The sequence below is a fragment of the Panthera onca genome, chromosome A2, assembly GCF_046562875.1.
Source record: "Panthera onca isolate mPanOnc1 chromosome A2, mPanOnc1 haplotype 2, whole genome shotgun sequence".
Lineage (NCBI taxonomy): Eukaryota > Metazoa > Chordata > Mammalia > Carnivora > Felidae > Panthera > Panthera onca.
The window spans coordinates 4,295,782-4,305,530 of NC_138340.1; positions in this window are offsets into that span (position 1 = coordinate 4,295,782).

The following is a 9,749-nucleotide window of genomic DNA, read 5'->3' on the forward strand; positions in this document are numbered from 1 at the left end:
CTTGAAGACAGAGTCAGAAATCAGGTTGCAGGGGCGCCTGGGGGGCTCAGTCGGTTAAGCCTCCGACTCTTGGTTTCGGCTCAGGTGGTGATCTCACGGTTCGTGGGATCGAGCCCCGCATTGGACTTTTCACTGACGGTGTGAAACCTGCTTGGGATCCTCTTTCTCTCTCTCTCTCTCCCTCCCTCCTTCCCTCCCTCTCCCACTTGCTCTCTCTCTCAAAACAAATAAACACTTTAAAAAAACCACAAAGAAAACAGTTGTATCTCAAGGGTTTAAACCCTGGGGCGGGGGGTGCCTGGCTGGCCCAGTCGGTAGGACACATGACTCTTGATCTCAGGTTTGTGAGTTCAAGCCACACGGTGGGTGGAGATTACTTAAAAATACAATCTTCTGAAAAAAATGAAAAATAGACCCCCCCAAGGCAGGTGTCTAGTGGGGGGCCATAAGGTCCCGTCTGTTCCACATTTGCGATCGACGCTTGGCTGCGTAGGTCTGTAACGGTGTTGGGTGGGAGCCCTGGTCTTGCCTTTCAGCCACCGAGGGATCTGGGACGGGGCGCTGCCCCTCTCAGAGCCTCGCTGTCCCTCCTCGGGCACACTGGGCGTGTGGGCATGTGCCAGCATCGCCGGCGGTGCTCGCCGTCACTGTCTCCGGAAGGAAGGAGCACCCCATCTAGGGGAGGATCCAAGCAGGGTGGCTCTGCTGTGGAAGTCACTGATCAGACACTGTGAGATGCCCTAGAGGAGCCAGGAGCAGCCTCGTCTGCCCCCGGGACCGGGCCAGCGAGGTTCGAGACGCCTCCGCCTGAAGCTCCTGATGGGCTGGGATGGCAGCCCGATGGAGGTCCTCCCTGCTGCTCCTGTCCCGCGGGCGGTCCTCCCCGCCACTCCCCTCCCACCTGCTTCTGGGCCCCCTGGTTCAGATGCTCTTGTCACCAGTGGCCAGCGAGGTGGATGGAGGCAGTCCACAGATAGACGCTCTCCACAGAGGGTCCCCACACACAACTCTGCCCCAGGACCCCAAGACCCCTGTGGTCCACCTGGGCTCTAGACGTCAGTCACTAAGTCATGGGTGGGGTGCAGACTGGAGCAGGAGGGGTGCTGACGGAGATTTTCCACGCACCAGCCCCCAGAAGCTGCCTCCCTGGGCACCCCAGCAGGCAACAGGAGGCTGGAGGTGCTCCTGGGGTCAGTGACTGTAGCCAGGCTGAGCCCCTGACTTCAGGCACCCCAGCCACAGAGCAGGGGAAGTTGGTGACTGGGGTTCATGGGAGGCCTGGGCGGCTCCTGGTCACTACAATTCTGCCCACCCCTCCCTCTGAGTCCTGCCATTCCGCAGGGGCCGGAAAGGAAACCCCTGGGTGTCACAGGGGTCGGGGACAGGTCACCTCCCAAACCACCCCAGCTGGCACGGTGGTTGTCCTTGGCAGCCACCGTGCACATTTGGCTCAGTGTCCTTTGCCCTGGTTCCTCCCGCTCGGAACACCCTACCCTGCCCTCACCCTCTTCCTTCTCAACCTGCTTCCGGGAGCCTTTGGCCACTGTCCCTCTTTTCATTTACTTTTATGGCCTCAAGCCACCTGTTCTGCCTATAATTTTATTTCACACTCTATTGATATTTTTATTGCCTGTGTCACAAGGCTGGGAAGTCAGATGTGGGGCTGGGATTTGAACCTATGGGCCTCAGGATATGCAGCTGGACCGAACACCAGCTCCTGGGGTCAGAGGACCCCCTCCTGCCCAAAGCCAGAGGGAGCTGGTGCTTATCCTGAACTTGCTGTGTGGCCTGAGAGATCTCCTGACCCTCCCTGGGCAAGGCTTGCCTAGCCTGGGCAGGCCTCCCTAGGAAGGAAACTGGTCCCAGAGCCCAGACTGGGGGGACCCCCTACTTCAGGCTCAGGACAAGCTGGCACGGGTGTGTGGGATGAGGCGGGGCTGTCTGTACCCCCCAACTGGTGTCTCTGCCTGCATCGGACCCCCCAGCGCCTTGCTCCCTAGGCGGGGTGGGTGACGGAGTTGCCAGCCGGCTGGAAATTTCTTTCCCCGGGGGCTTGAGGGCTGTGAGCCAAGGGTGGCTGGTGGGGGCCCCCTTGGCCTGGGATGTGTGATCTGAGCCACATGAGAAGGTGATGGGGGTTGCAGGCGTGGTGCTTGGGTATGACGGGGGCACCTCCCCTGATACTGGCCCAGGTGGCTGGGGCCCAAGTAAGGTTCCCCTCTGAGGCTTAGAGAAAATTCCAGAAAGAGGGAGATGTTCAGCTCCCACACATCAGTTCAATTGGAGGCAGTGGCCCCAGGGACGAAAGGGTCCCTAGGCTCCAGCCTGTGCCCCCCACCCCAGGGACCGGCCCTGCCCCCGCCTGCAAGGATGCCCTGGGCTGGCCTCCCAGGTACCCTGGCTTGCGGCCAGCGAGTGAGGAGGGCGGCCCCAGGCGTGGAATGTGGGTGGCAGGCGAGCAGCCCTGGGGTTACCGGCGGGCTTGGCAGAGGTCCCCCAGGGCCCCCATACCCTCACCCATCAGTGTCCCTTTATCCCCTCACCTGGCCCCAGTCGAAGGCACTGCCAAGGATTCCCAAGTGCCCACTGTGCAGACAGGGAAACCGAGGCTCAGAAAGTGCCCAGGGTTTACCTTTTCCCCCTCAACCAAAAATCCCCCCCCAAACAAAAAACAAACAAAAAAACCCACCCTGTCTCCCTTGGCTCTTGCTCTCTCTGGACAGCAGCAATTTCCCCCAACGCTAGAATGTTCTGGGATGTTCTGGAAGCCCCCATTTAAAGTCCGAATCCACCTGTAGCTCCTAAGTGGTAGACCTGTCTGTCCGACCTCAGAGCTCTTGACCACAAGAGCTTTGGAGAACAGACTTCGTTTTTTTCTTTTTTTTTAATGTTTTAATTAATTAATTTATTTATTATTATTGAGAGAGAGAGACAGAGCATGAGCAGGGAAGGGGCAGAGAGAGAGAGAGGGAGACACCGAATCCCAAGCAGGCTCCAGGCTCCAAGCTGTCAGCACAGAGCCTGACGCGGGGCTCGAACTCACAAGCCATGAGATCATGACCTGAGCCAAAGTCGGATGCCCAACCGACTGAGCCGCCCAGGCGTCCCTCGGGGAACAGACTTTGGCCTCTGGCAGCTGTGTGACCTTTGGTGAGTTACATCACCTCTCTGGGCTTTAGTTATCTTCTTTGCAAAAGGAAGCAACCCGGGCACCCTCTTCAGGTGGGCTGGCACACCACCATCACCCTCCTGCGATCCTCAAGGGTCCCTGCGGGGGCAGAATTGCAGGCAGGGGCTGGAAACCCCCAGGCCTGGGCCCCTGGCCCTTTCTGGACCTCAGTTTCCCCCTCCGATGATATTCTCAAGAACGCAGCCTCCTCCTGCCCATTGTCAGGTGCTGGGAGCTGCTCTGCGGGGGCGGGGGGAGTGCAAGGTGACAGAAACCTGGCATCCCTGTGCTGCCCACCCCCCTCCGCCTTTCTGCACCCCGGCCCCCCGGCCCGTCGGGCTGCGCCCTCCTCTGGCACCCTGGCCTTCCCGGTTCACGTGGCTTAAATTTCAGCGTGCGGTGGGTGAGGAGGCGGGGGCTGGACACGCTTCATTTTCCGATTTCTGGAAATAAAAGCTGTGGGGCCCTCTATTGTCGAGTGGAAAAAAGCCGTTGCAAAACCGTGCGCGAAGAAACAATAGTGCCTAGGTGCATCCCTGCCGCCCGGTGTCAGGAGACAGAAAATTCCAGGGAATACTGGGGGCTGGGGAACAAAGGGCCCTTTTGTCCCCCTCTCACTCCGGGAAGGTTTTGTGGGAGCGCGTGTGTGGCGGCCTTAGAGTCAGAAAAGCCAACGAAGGTGTTTTGCAAGACGGAGAATGGTTCAGAGATCTGTTGGGACAAGGAGACAGGAAAGCGTAGATTTTGTTTGTTTTTGGAGGATGTCTTCCAGCCAGCATTCTAAGACACCTGTCCCTCCACTGGCGGAAACCTGAGCCAGGAATGCCAGCGACCCGGGCACCGGGCCTGGCCCCGCAGGGCGCAGATAGAGACGCCACGTGCAGAGGATGTGCCCAGAATTTGCCCTGCCTCCACCCCCCAACCCCCCGGCCTGCTCCGGCGGGCGGCCGTTCCCCCCTTACCCTGGCTCTCCGAATGTTCCTGGCCAGGAAGACCTAATCGACAGTGGGACTCCACCTGCAGCCGCTCGGGCTCCCCGGCCCAGCTGCGACCCCGGCCCTCCCCTCAGGCTGGAGGGTGCCGGGTCGAGGACTTGGCCTGCGAAAAAAAGGTAGAGCCGGATGGTGAAATTTCAGGCGACATCTCATCCGTCGCCTCTGCTCCAGACCCTCCAGGGGCTGTCATCGGTCTCGGGGGCAAAGCCTGGCCCAGGTCCTGCTGCGTCTCCCCACGTGCCTCCTCACTCGTCATACCCCAGGACCTTTGCATGTGCTATTTATTCCCTCAGCTTGGAACTCTTTCCCCGATACCCATATGGCTTCCTCAGATGTGGCTCCCTTGAATCGCTGTCTTTCCGTCTGCCCCCGCCAGCACTCCCCGACCCCTCTCCTGCTTTCTTTTCCTCCACCACAATTACCACCATTTCACTGGGCCATGCATTTGACTTATTTATATCATTTGCTCCTGCCTCTCTCCCACCAGAATGTCAGCTCCAGGAGGGATCCTGGCCTGCTTTGTTTCCTTCCTGCTGAGTCCCAGCACCTTGAACGGTGGCCGACACACAGGAGGACCTCAATAAACATGCCTTGGATGAATGGATGAGTGAATGAATGAATGAATGAATGAACCAACCAACGAACAAAGGAATGGAAAGTACTAAGCACCGCCAGAGCATTCTCCTGTTTCCTGGCTCGTCCTTGCCTCCCCGCCCAAGACCAGGAGCCCTGTGGGGACAGCCTCTGGGTCCCCAGTAGGTACTCGGGAAGCCGGTCCTGGATGAATTACAGCATCTGAGTCGACAGGGACAGAAGTTGGGGATCTTACTTGGGAAATGACAAATGAAGCCTCTGGGGGACGCCAGACTTTGGGGCAGGAGTGACCCTCGCCCACCCTCTTCCTTGCCCCCCACCCTGACTGCCCTGCCGCTGGCCGTCTCCAGGCAGCCTGCAGGTGAGATGTCCCTGACCCTGGGTGACACAGGGCAGGCGACGTGGGGATGGTGCCCGGACGGCAGGCGCAGGCAGGCAAGGAATGCTTTGGCCAACAGGAACGAATAAACAGGCTCCTTGGATGTCAGAGGTTGGGGAGGGATGCTCTGAACCTCACGCTTGGCTGAGGATGTTTGGACAAGGCAGGCGGCCAGGGGGTGTCATCAGAGCTAAAATTAGCCTCTGATTCCCGCTCAGCCCCTCCCTCTGGGACCGGGAGAGAAGCCAGAACAGGCCATCACTTAAGTGAGGGCCAGCGTTGTGCCAGGACAGGCTCCTCGAATATGTGAATGCATTTCATCCTCTCAATGGCCCCGATGGTTGGGTCCGGGTGGCAGCAGCGGTGGTGTCCCCATACGGCAGGCGAGGAGACTGAGGCGCAGAGAGAACGCTTGGTTCAAAGTCCTAGGGCTTGCAAGGGCCGGGGCTGGGATTCGGGGACTGCGCCCGCACCATCGGGGCTGTGCGGAAGGTCGGGGAGATAACAGACCTCACTCCGTGGCTACTTGCGGGAGGCCGCGTGCGGCCCCTCCTTTCCTCTCCCCCAGGGACCTCACCTGAGTGACAGCTCCAGCACCCAAAGTACGACACATCCGTTGCAGTTGACAGGTAGCTGTGGACTCAACCTCTCCCATCCTACCGGGCCCCCCCTGGAGCCTCAAGGCCAGCATCTAAGCGGAGGACCCAGCCGACATGAGCCACCTCCCCCCCACCCCCGCATGCCCTGGGGGCAGGGTCCCTCTGACTGGTCAATGGGTACTCACCCATAATGCAGGAAGGACAACTGAGGCCCGTCATCCATCCAGATGGGATTAGGAAAGGCTGCCAGATGGCATCCAGCTGAATCTGAACTTCGGAGAAACAATGGATCATGTTTTAGTGTAAGTGTGTCCCACAGATTGGATGAGACGGATGCTAACATACAGTAAAGTGTCGTTCATTGTTTACCTGAGGTTTAAACTTAACCGGCCATCTGTATTCTTGTTTGCTTAGTCTGATGACTTTAGCTGGCGGGGCAACGGGCGTCCGGGGAGGGCGGAGGGCGGGCAGGTAATGAGGAGGCTGAATAGAAGCCACAGAAGGTGGTCGGATGGCCTCTCAGCAAAGGGACCTCTGATGAGTTTCCCAGGGGCTGGAGAAGAGGGCGGGAGGGAGTGGGATGGAGAGGGGTCCGAGGTGGGGGGGGGGCTCTCTGTCCACACTCCGCGGCCTCCGGGTCCCACCTGCTCTGGCTCATTATTCATTTTTAATGGTGGTCACCGGGGCAGAGTGTGGGCAGGGGAATGCCTGGGACCGAGGCCCCCGCAGCAGGTGGCCTCACTAATGGGAGCCAGAGAGTGAGTGGGGGCAGGGGGGGGGCGGGGGGGGCATTCAGGGGCAGGAAGCAGACCCCCACCCACACCCTGCCATTTCCTTTTACGTGGAGACGGGAGACCCGGGGCTGTATGTCTGCTGCTTTTCTCTATTCCCTCCACCTGTCCCCCTCCTCCCCCGGGCGGGGTCCTCCTGGGCCAGGGGTGAGGGCTGTTCTGGCTCTCCTGGCTTCCTCCCACCCTCTGGCTCGCCACGGACCAGCCCCAGCCGAGTGTGCTACCCACGGGGGTTTACTGAATCCCCACAGCCATGCTGAAGAGCAGAGACCGAGGCCCAGGGAAGGGGCTGAATGGCTACCCATGGGGTAGGAAACCGGGACTCTCCCATGCCAGAGCCTGTGCTCTTGGCTTACGGCCCTTTCTTTCTTCTGAGCCACCCTCCATGCTGTTCCTCCTGCCTGCGTCACTCTTTTCCCCTTCTCCTGGGAAGCTCCTCTGCATGCTTCAGCACCCCCTCCTCCGGGAAGCCTCCCTGCACACCCAGGCCAGGTGGCTCCTGTGGGTCGTCCTCTGCCTGTGCAACCCCATTACAGTCCTAGTCAGCCTGAGTTGGAACTGCCCGGTCACATGTCTGTCTCCCCCACTAGACTGTGAGCCTTGGGAGGGTCCAGACCCACTAGACGGGATCTACCTTGGTCACTACTGTGTCCCCAGTGCCCAGCACGGGGCCTGGGACACTGCAGGCAGAAGTGCTCTGGAATCAGCCACAAGGCCCTGGCCCTACCCTCATTTGCTGTAAGACCCCGGGCAAGCAGCTATCCCTCTCTGAGCCTTGTTCTCTCCATCTGTAAAACAGGGTAACGGCACATCCTTCCTAGGCTGAATTGCAGCGAAATCATGTTAAAGGTATCGGGACCGTGCCTGGCTCCCGGAAGGAGGCATCAGCAAATGATTATTTATTAAAAAATTTTTTGTAACGTTTATTCGTTTTTGAGAGAGAGAGACAGAGCGTGAGCGAGGGAGAAAGGGAGACACAGAATCCAGAGCGGGCTCCAGGCTCTGAGCTATCAGCACAGAGCCCGACGCGGGGCTCGAACTCATGAACCATGAGATCACGACCTGAGCCGAAGTCGGACGCTTGACCCGCTGAGCCACCCGGGCGCCCCCGCAAATGGTTATTTAAACATTTAGACAAGATACCACTGCACACACCTATTGCGACGGCCAAGATCTGGAGCTCTGACAACCCCAAATGCTGGCAAGGACGCAGAGCGACGTTTCTTCACTGCCGGTACGGATGCAAAATGGCCCGGCCGCTTTGGAAGGCATCTGTGGAGGTTTCTCAGAAAACTAAACGTGCTCTTATCATCCGATCCAGCAACTGCACACCCCACCCCGGTATTTACCCGAAGGAGTTGAAAGCTTATGTCCACGCAAAAACCTGCACACGGATGTTTATGGCAGCCTCAGTCGTAATTGTCAAAACTTGGAAGCAACCCGGAACGTCCTTCCGTAGGCGAGTGGGCAAACTGTGAGACATCCAGACAACGGAATGTCATTCAACGCTAAAAAGAAACGAGCCATTGAGCCACAAAAAGACACGGAGGAAACTTACATGCCTATCCCTAGAAGGCAGTCGGCCTGAAAAGGCTACACACTGTATGATTCCAACTCTGTGACATTCTGGAAAAGCAAAGCTGTGCAGACAGTGAAGAGATCGGCGTCTGCCCCGGTGGGGGCGGGTGGGAAAGGATGAAGGGACAGAGCCCGGACGATCTGGGGCGGGGGGGGGGCAGTGAGACGACGCTGCGTGATCCCGCGAAGGTGGCTACCTGCCATGATCCATTTGGCCAGACCCAATGAATGAATGCACATCACCACCAGGGAACCGCGTGTCCACTCTGAACTTTCGTTTATAACAACGTATCAATACAGGACCATCAGTTGTAACAAAGGTATCACAGTAATGCAAGACTGCAAAAGGGGCCACTGTGTGTGCGTGTGTGTGTGTGCTTGTGGGAGGGGAGTTGGCAGAGAGGCTCTACTGCTTCTTCTGCAAACTTAAAGCCGCTCTAGAAAAGAAAGTTCGTTAATTTAAGCAAGTTCGGGAAGCGGGCGGCTGTATTCAGCAACATGCAAACCGTGTATAACAGGCGCTCCTTCAACTCTGCACTGGGGCCGGTAGCAAAAACCTGGGAACCGAGGAATGTCCTTTGAAGGGGATGACGATGTAGCCACAGGATGAAATATTATGCAGCCGTTAAAAGCAAGAGACCCGAGTCTTTACTGTGCAGGACGAAATCCAAGATGTGTTACCGTCAGGAAACCAGACTCGGGCCTACGAAACAGCAGGGGCGGTACGATCTACTCGCTGGGGGAGGAAAAGAAAATATACAGACACGTTTGCCTCGGCATGGAACATTGCTGGAAGGAGAAACCAGAAACCGGGCTGGCGGCCTCTGGGGAGGGCGGCAGGGTGTGTGTCGGCGGGGGGGGGGTGGTGGCTGGGGAGAGAGGTATTTTTTTGGAACACCCTTTGGCATATTGTAAATTCTGTGGTCTCTGTCGGTTTTACCTATTGAAAAAAAGAAACTGTAGACTGTGTTTTAGCAAGGCTGCTGTGGGGGGGGGGGGGGATAGTAAAATAAAAGCATTTGGATGGGTTTCTCAGAAAGGAGGGAGAACTTTAGGCCGGGCCATGGGTCTCCCCTCCAACTGGGCTGAGAGCCCTCCCGCCCGCCTGTCTGGTCCCCCCCAGAGCCTTGCCCTGGCTCACACCTTTCCTCCCCCGGTTCAGGGAATGCTCAGAGTCCAGCGGGGCTCCTGGAGGTGCGAGAGAGGGGCTGAGCTGGGGCTGAGCTGGGGCCGACCACCCAGCCCTCCGTGAAGCCCCCAGGCCGTTTGGCTGGCTCTGAGGAGGGACCCCACACGGGGCTGGGAGCTGCCCAATCCGAGGAGGACCAGAGTAAAGGGTGAGGGATAACTGCAGGGGAACTGCGAGACGTCTCGGGGGGTGGTGACTGTTCTGTGCCTCAGTTTCCCCACCAGCAAAGCCACCCTCTGGCTGTGGCTGCCTTGTATCCACAGAACTGGGGGGGGGGGCTCTGCTGTGTTCTGAGCCCTAGATGTCAAGCCAGACAGGGGTTTTAGGGGGGCAAGTTCTGCCCCTGACTTCGAAACCCCCGAAGTGAGGGGACCAGCCTGGCTTTAGGCTTTGAGGTGGTGACATTGGCTGAGGCTCCCCACCAGAACCCAGTCGGAAGATCCCCACCCACCCCT